Below are 9,025 nucleotides of genomic sequence, written 5' to 3'. Positions count from 1 at the left end.
TTTTTTCTTTTTAATTCTGGGATTTATTTACCTTCTATAATTGAAACTCTGTTGCCTTCACTGGCGCTTTCAGATCTGAGGCCGCGGCTGGCTGAAAGCAGGTATCTGGGGTTTGTTTAGCTTCTATAATTGAAACATTGTTGCTTCCGGAGCTCAGAGCCTGGCTGCGGCAGGCGGGGAACCTTGGCTTCCTCCATCACTGGAGCAAGCAAGCCTCCTGCTCACTTCAGCTGCGTGGCTGCCAGCCGCCATCTTTGTTGGCAGTTAATTTACATATCTTGCTGATTAGCCAATGGGAAGCGTAGCGGAGGTACAGTTAATTACCCTTTTTGTCTTTTATTAAATAGGATAGATAGCATGCATCAAAAGCATACATACTATAGACATGTATGACATGCATGCACACATCTGTGTATTTTCAAAATATTAAGACACAACTGTGCCCTCTGGCTACATTAAGAAATAGAAAATGACTAGTACTTTGAAGTTGCCTTTGTACTCCCCCAACTGCAACACTGTTCCCTCCCCATTTTACTGAGTTTAAGGTTGATCATTTCCTTGTCTTTCTTTATAATCTTACTATGTGTGCATGTACCTCTAAGCAATATATTATCTAATATTTCTTGCCCTTCAAATTTACATTAAAAGATGCATACTATATGAATTATTCTTAACTTGCTTTTTTTCATTCAGGATTATGCTTTTAGTATTAACACATGCTAATATGCATAGATGTAGTTTATTCATCTTCACTCCTGTGTAATATTCCACTGACTATATCACAATAATGTATCCACTATGCTGTTCATTTTTTATTATTATGAGCAATGCTGCTTTTACAGGTCTCCTGGTGTCCATGGGGAAGAGATTCCCTTATGTATACACTTAGGAAGAGAATTGCTAGGTCCTAGGTAGGTGCTTTTCCCACTTTATAAGGTATTGTTTGCATTGTGTTTTTTTTAAAAGATTTATTGATTTACACTCTCACTATTTACAATAGCAACAAAAATAAAAATTACTACATATTTATCTTACACTATATATAAAAATCAACTCAAAATGGATTAGAGACTTAAATGTAAGACCCAAAACTATAAAACTTCTAGAAGAAAACAGGGGAAAAGCTGCTCAATATTGGTCTTGGCAATTATTTTTTAGATATAACACCAATTATACAGGCTGTAAAGGCAAAATTAGTAAGTGAGACTACATGGAACTTAGAAGTTTCAGCACGGCAAAGGAAACAATAGAATGAAAAGGCAACATATGGAATGAAAGAAAATATTTGCAAACCATGTATCCAATAAGTAGCTAATATCCAACATATAAAAAATTCCAACAAGTCAATAGAAAAAAAAGAAATAAATAAACCCAAATAACCTAATTTTAAAAGGGGCAGATATTTCTAAAAAAAAGAGAGAGAGATAAATGGCTACCAGGTATATGAAAGATGTTCAACTCACCAATCATCAGAGAAATTCAAATCAAAACCATAAAAAGATATTACCACACACTTGTTAGGATTGCTATCTTTAAAAAAAAGCCTCAAAAGATTACAAATGTTGGCAAACATGTGGGAAAACTTGACCCCTTGCACAGTGTTAGCAGGAATGTAAAATAGTGCGGCCACTATGAAAAACAATGTGAAGGTTCCTCAAAAAATTAAAAATAGAATTACCATATGATCCAGCAATTCCACTTCTGGGCATATATTCAAAGGAGTTGAAATCAGGATGGCAAAGAGATATCTTGCACCCCCACATTCCTTGCAGCATTATTCATAATAGCCAAGATATGGAAACAATCTAAATGTCCAGTGATGGGTGAATGATAAAGGAAATGCGGTATATACACACAATGAAATATTACTCAACCTTAAAAGAGAAAAAAAAATCCTGCCCTATGCGATGTCATGGATGAACCTGAATGACACTACACAAAGTGAAATAAGCCAGTTACGGACAGAGAAATACTACGTGATCCCATTTACATGAAATACCTAAAATAGTCAAACTCATAGAAACAGAGAGAAAAGTGGTGGTTGCAGGGACTAGGGTGAGGGTGTGGAATTGTTTAATGGAGACAAACTTTTTATGCAAGTTCAATAATTCTAGAGATATGAGGTACAGCATAGTTCTTATAGTGAACAATACTGAATTGTGCACTTAAAAATTTTGTTAAGAGAGGAGATCTCATGTTAAACATTCTTACCACAAAAACAAAACCAACAGCACAGGGGCACGAGGAAACTTTTGGAGGTGATGCTCATGTCTGTTACTTTGACTGTGATGACAGTTTCATGAAAAGGTGTCTGCGCATGTTCCAACTCGTCAAATTGTATATGTTAAGTTTGTACAGTTTTTGGTATATCATTTCCAGCTTAATGTTAACTTAAAAAGTGTTAACATGTTTAAAAAGTGCACAACTGATTTCTTTATTGAATTAATTTATTGAAATACATCAAAAAGATCTATAATCTTGTAAGTATAGCATGCGATGGATAGAAAAATTTAATATCATACAAATATTCACTCTTCTCAGATGAACTGGAAGTTTTATATTTCAACCAGAATTTAGATAAAGTTTTACATGGAAGTTATAATGTGATTCTGAAGTTTACATGGAAATTCAAAGGGCTGAAATTAGCCAGAATAATTTTGAAAGACAAAAAGATGAGTCATCTTGCTCTATCAAATGTGGTTATTAAGACAATGTGATATTAGTGCAAAGATAGACTGTGTACTGACAGAACAAAACATGGAGCCCAGAAACAGAACATCCCCAGAAGGGAATGTACAGATGGAGATCGCGGTGCAGGTCACTTGGGATGGGGTAAACTCCTAAGTAAATAGTCCTCTGACCCCTGATTGACTCTACCGGAAAAAATAAAACAGAGCCCTACGTGCCACCACACAAGAGTTAATTCCTCGTGGATTAAGACTTAAATGTGAAATGAAAAACTTAAAAAAGTTTTAGGAGACAGTGAAGAAGAATAAATTTATAATCTCTATGTAGGGAAGGATTTCTTAAACATGATGCAAAAAGCACAAAACATAAAAAGGAGATTTATAATTGTGACTACATTAAACTCAAGATGTCAAAAGACATTTAAAAAATGTCATAAAGAGCCCAACTGGCATGGCTCAGTGGTTGAGTATTGACCTGTGAATGAGGAGGTCACAGTTCAATTCCCAGTCAGGGTTGTGGGCTAGATCCCCAGTAGGGGACATGCAGGAGGCAGCCAATCAATGGTTCTCTCTCATCATTGATGCTTCTATCTCTCTCTCCCTCTCCCTTCCTCTCTGAAATCAATAAAAATATACATATATTTTAAATGTCATAAAGAGAATAAAATGTAAACCACCAAGTGGGGGACATATTTGAAATACATATATCTGGAAAAGAACCCTTATCAAAAATACATATAAAGACCGCTTGTGAATCATTAAGAAAAAAGATAAATAACCAAATAGAAAAATAGGCAAAAGTGGCAAACAGGAATTTCACAGAAGAACATATGAATGGCACATAAATATTATGTTATGCTCAAACTCATTGGTTATCAATAAATTGCAACTTTATTGCCAGGGTAAGATACAATTTACAAGTCAAGCAGTATTATCTGTTTATGATGAAGGAGAACTAAAAATTCTCACCTATTGCAGATGAGAGTGTAAATCAGGACACCTACTTTGGCAAATGAATAAGCATTTTCCAGTACAGTGGAGGATTTACATAGTCTAAGACCTAACAAGTCCACTTCTAAGTATATAACCATGAGAAAAAACTTGCACAGTTGTGCCAGGAGACATACATAACAATGTCCAGAGCAGACTCTCCATAACAGCAAAATGCCCATCAGCAAAGAAAGGATAAAGTGGGACAAAGGCATAGAGTGGAATACTATGCAATTGTAAAAAGTAAAATTAACCACAGCTCCATGGATGAATCGCAAAACAACAACAACAAAAAACAAACCACAAAAAAACAGAACATTGAGTAAAAAACACTGAGTCACAAAAGAATATATACTATATTGTCCAATTACATATCCTATTAAAGAAAAGCCTAATATGCTAAGTGTCTGGTTGTCCGGTTGTCCGTTCAACCAATCAAAGCATAATATGCTAATGATATGCTAAGGTCACTCAACTGCTCGCTATGATGTGCACTGACCACCAGGGGGCAGACACTCAACGCAGGAGCTGCTCCCTGGTGTCAGTGCCCCCCCACAGGGGGAGCGCCACTCAGCCAGAAGCAAGGCTCACAGCTGGTGAGTACAGTGGCAGTGGTGGGAGCCTCTCCCACCTCCACAGCAGCACTAAGGATGTTCGACTGCCAGCTTAGGCCCACTCCCCTTGGCTGTCAGTCGGACATCCCCCCAGGGCTCCCAGACTGTGAGAGGATGCAGGCTGGGCTGAGGGACCCCCCCCCCAAGTGCACAAATTTCATGCACTTGGCCTCTAGTCTATACTAATAGCCTAGGTCCGTGGTCGGCAAACCTTGCTCGTGAGCCACATGCGGCTCTTTGGCCCCTTGAGTGTGGCTCTTCCACAAAATACCACGTGTGGGCATGCACATACAGTGCGATTGAAACTCCGTGGCCCATGTGCAGAAGTCAGTATTTTGTGGAAGAGCCTGTATTTTGTGGAAGAGCCACACTCAAGGGGCCAAAGAGATGCATGTGGCTCGCGAGCCGCGGTTTGCCGAGCCGCAGTTTGCCGACCACTGGCCTAAGTGGTTGTCACGCCCTCACGCATCATGCCCTAACGTCACAAGATGGCCATTACAAGATGGAGGAGGAGGCGGGTCACAGCAAGGGAGGGCAGTTGGGAGTGATCAGGCAGGCAGGGGAGCAGTTAGCTGTCAATCAGGCTGGCAGGGGAGTGGTTAGGGGGCAATCAGGCTGGTAGGCAGGTGAGTGGTTAGGAGCCAGCGGTCCCAGATTGTGAGGGGGATCGGGCCTAAACGGGCAGTTGGACATCCCTTGAGGGGTCCCAGATTGGAGAGGGTGCAGGCCGGGCTGAGGGATCCTCCTCCCCTCCTCCCATGCAAGAATTTCATGCACTGGGCCTCTAGTTTTAAATAAAATACTTAGATAAAGACATAAGGTATAAAACTATAAGAAAAAGCAAGATAATTATGGTATACAATTCAAATAGTGTATTATTTTGGATGGAGAAAGGGAGGAAAAATTCTAACTATAGTTAATGCTTATTTCTGCAGCTAGGTGGTGACTACAAGTGTTGATTTTATCAGCCTTTAAATTGTATATATAAAAATGCACATAATATACACTCATTTATATATATTGTAGAACTTACAATGTAAACAAAGACAAAATCAATTAGACAGTTAACATATATTGCAAAAATGTGAAGGTATCACTTTATTGACCAAGTAAGGATGATTTTATGCCAGAGAGAAAAAGGAGGTATGATTGCAGTATATGCTCTGTCAGGGGTCCCATTAATTCATTTGGGACACCAGTGCATACATGAGTATTTGGTACCTGGTACATAATAGATATTTGATACAGTTGGTGAAAGACAGGAGGATAGGAAAGGGAAAGAGAGATGGGGGTAGGGAGAGAGGGAAGGAAAAAGGTAAAGAAGGGATTGAAGAGGGAAGGAGGCTGGTTGCCCTAGATTTGTGAATAATTGATTATTCATATTAAATAGATTTCCTGTTGTCTGGAAAGAGTTCTGTCTTATTGGGACTGAGGGAGCACTCCATTCTCTCACAGAATTTAGCCCATTGTGTCTTGTGTTACTAATGGTTACACTGACAGCTCTAGCACACCATTGAGACTTGCTTGTCAAACATTAACTTCTATACCATGTTATAGATTTTTTTCTGATAGAGTAATCACTACTACTTATGCGGAATGACAGAGCTGCCTGATAGTATTTCATCTAATCCAAAAACATAAGAAATTACCCAGCTATGTAAGACATAGAAAAAAACCCCAAAGGGAATTTTTGTTTTCTTTTCTTTTCTTTAACTCAAGACAGGAAGGGAAGTATTAAGCCTATAACTAAACTCTGACCGAATGTATTTTTTTGTCTTAGTTTCATGAGAATTGGGCCAGTGGGTAAATATTTCAGTATGTTGGTTACATGCTTAAACCTGCATTTTAAAAGTAAAATGTTAAGGCTGAGTAAATACAAAATAATATCGATAACATTTTCAAAGTATAAAATAATGGAAAAACCTTGTCTACACAACACACAGCTCCCAAAAACGGAACACTAATGAGATCTAGAAGCACTTCCCATACCCTCTCCCCTCCACTTTCCATTGCCCCATGCAAAGTACTGCCTATCCTGAATTGTGTTTATAACATCTCATAGTTTTCATTTATAGTGTTCATATTTGTATATGCTCCTAAACACGAAATTCTTTGTTTTTACAGATTTTTAAACTTCATCTAAATACAAGAACACCACATTTTTTCTACTATGCCTTGGTTTTCTACCATTCAGCACCCGTTTTTTGAGATTTGTCCATGATTTAATGTACACACCTGTAATTTATTCATTTCCATTGCTCTTTACAAGCATATCACAACGGGCTTATCAATTTTTCCTATTGATTGTTATTTCAGTTGTTTCCAATTTCTTTATTACTACATCTCGAAGGACTTTCTTGTACATGTCTTCTGGTTCCCGTGTTCAAGGCTCTCTGGAATTGGACCTAGGAGTGAGATTATTGGGTTAGAAGGCATGCAATTCTGAAACTTCACTAGATAATAATTGTTCTCCACAGCAGCTTCCTAATTTGTACTGCCACCAGCCTGGACTGGAAATTTCTGTGGCCCATATCTTCACCTGCCCTGGTTGCCACTCTCATGAGTTAGCATTCGCCACGCCCTCTGATGGGCTGGCTTGTATCACACACTTAAGTAACCGCAGATGTAACTCAATCAGTATACAATCTACACTTAGGTCGGTGCCCTGATTTGAAGTTAGTGGCCCATGTTGAATTGGACCATGGCCTCATTTGGACATTTACAAAAAAAGGAGGGCTTCAAGAGGAGAATAGGTCTGCTGTTTTCTCAATAAAGTGCTGATTGACAAATGTGAGGGAAAAAATCATGATGTTAGTAGTGGAGTGAAATATTGTATTTGGCACTGTTGGGAAATCACCCAAGTTTTGTGGGTTTCTGACTTCATAACTACAAGATATTTGGATCAAAGTGTACTTACTTTAGGTGACATATGAATTCATAATCCAAGGGAAAAAGCCTCGTAAAAATAACTTAACATTAAATATATCTTGCAAAAGGACCATTTAACTTGGCAAAATATTAATGAAATAAAACACATGGGTTAGATTTCCCTTATAATACACACAGGAATAAAATGTGCTCAGCAAAATATGCTTTGGCTTTTGCTAAACTAGAAACATCTGAAAATAACCTGAGAGATTTCCTTCAACTACAGCATGTTTCTGGCTTTGTCCACCACTTAATTAAGTGTTGTTTTAATAATGATGCACATTAGGATGGGGGTTGTACCCAGCCTACAACCATTCTTTATGGGGTAGTAAAGATAAAGACAATAGTACCGACGTAAAAAAAAAATATTTAATTTCACGGTCTTACCTTCTTAACATATGTTTCATATCAGCCTTACTAGTTATTTTCCCAAATCCCCTTTCGTTAAGAAAGTTAGCCATTGTTTTGTCCTTGAAAATTTAGGTGGAAACCTGTTCTGATGGCTCAAGGATAAAGAAGATAGGTGAGATGTTTCCAGGCAACTGCAATACCACTGCTTATGAAGAACCCAGTTGTGTGCACTGGGGAAGCATGATTTGAGTTCAGGCATTTTTCAAGGCCAGTCATTGCTTTATCCCTTGTCTTCACAAAGTGAACTCTTGAACCTTTAAAACTAAGGTTGTAGAAATGATACAAACAGAACCATAAATGCTACTCTAGTACAATCTTGGTGCGTGTGTAGACTTACTTTATTATAAAAAATACAGTGCATTTCAGACATAAAAACCTAACTGTTTTAGACTTCCACCACCAGTAAAGATGGTGTAGCTAAATCTAACCAATCTGTTTGCTGAGGACAATACAGCCTGGACAAGATAATGTTTTAAGTGTTTGAAATAGTGGTGATGGGGCGGGGCGGGGAGGGGGGCAGTGTATTTCAAGGCATTGGAAAGACAAAAAGAGTAAAGAATGGTGAGCCAGGGTGTGGGGAAGGATGGAGCCCAGGGAGTTGAACCTGGCTTTGGGGACTATTCCTTCCCTGATGGGCTTTTGCTGATTTAAAAAGGAACCTGAAAGTGTAAAAGGCTGAGAAGCTGAGCATTGCTTTTCACAGCTTCACGGAGTAAAGGGAATAGGCCTTAGGGCCTATCAGGAAGGGAAGGGGATTTGTAGAAACCCCTGAAGAAATCCCGAAGAGCTAGACCTTAGGAACAGAACAGGGTAAACTGGAAATAGAGAAAATGGAGCTCAGTTTCAATTTACCTCAATACCTAAAAATGAATTGAGGTGATACCAATGCCAATGCATAAACAAATGTGAAGTCTCTTCCTAAGACCAAGATATGCTGAGCCTCGAATTATTTCTACAATCAATTTTGCAAATACAGTACTCTCTTTCTCTCTCTCTCTCTCTCTCTCTCTCTCTCTCACACACACACACACACACACACACACACACACACACACACTCATACATATAAATAATCAAGCATCCAAGGAGCTAATAGAATATAAATACTAAAAACAAGAGAAAAAAACAAAAAATACTAAATGATATATAATTTCCAAGCTTACTGAAGAGGAAAGAGAAATTTTAAATGCTCAATCAAAATGAAAGCAAGGAGAGAAAAGAATCATAAAACAAATAGAAAACAAATACTAACATAGATTTAAACCCCAAATAAATAATAATTAGATTAAATGAAAATGGTCTAAATGTTCTAATTCAAAGACAAAGGTGATCAGATTGGGGCGGGGGGGGCAAAAGATGAAAAAAAGAGGCATATGCAAAACATAAGATAAAAGA

The sequence above is a fragment of the Myotis brandtii genome, unplaced genomic scaffold (genome assembly GCF_000412655.1).
Source record: "Myotis brandtii unplaced genomic scaffold, ASM41265v1 scaffold186, whole genome shotgun sequence".
In the NCBI taxonomy this organism is placed as follows: Eukaryota; Metazoa; Chordata; class Mammalia; order Chiroptera; family Vespertilionidae; genus Myotis; species Myotis brandtii.
Note: the sequence above shows the minus strand (reverse complement) of the source record.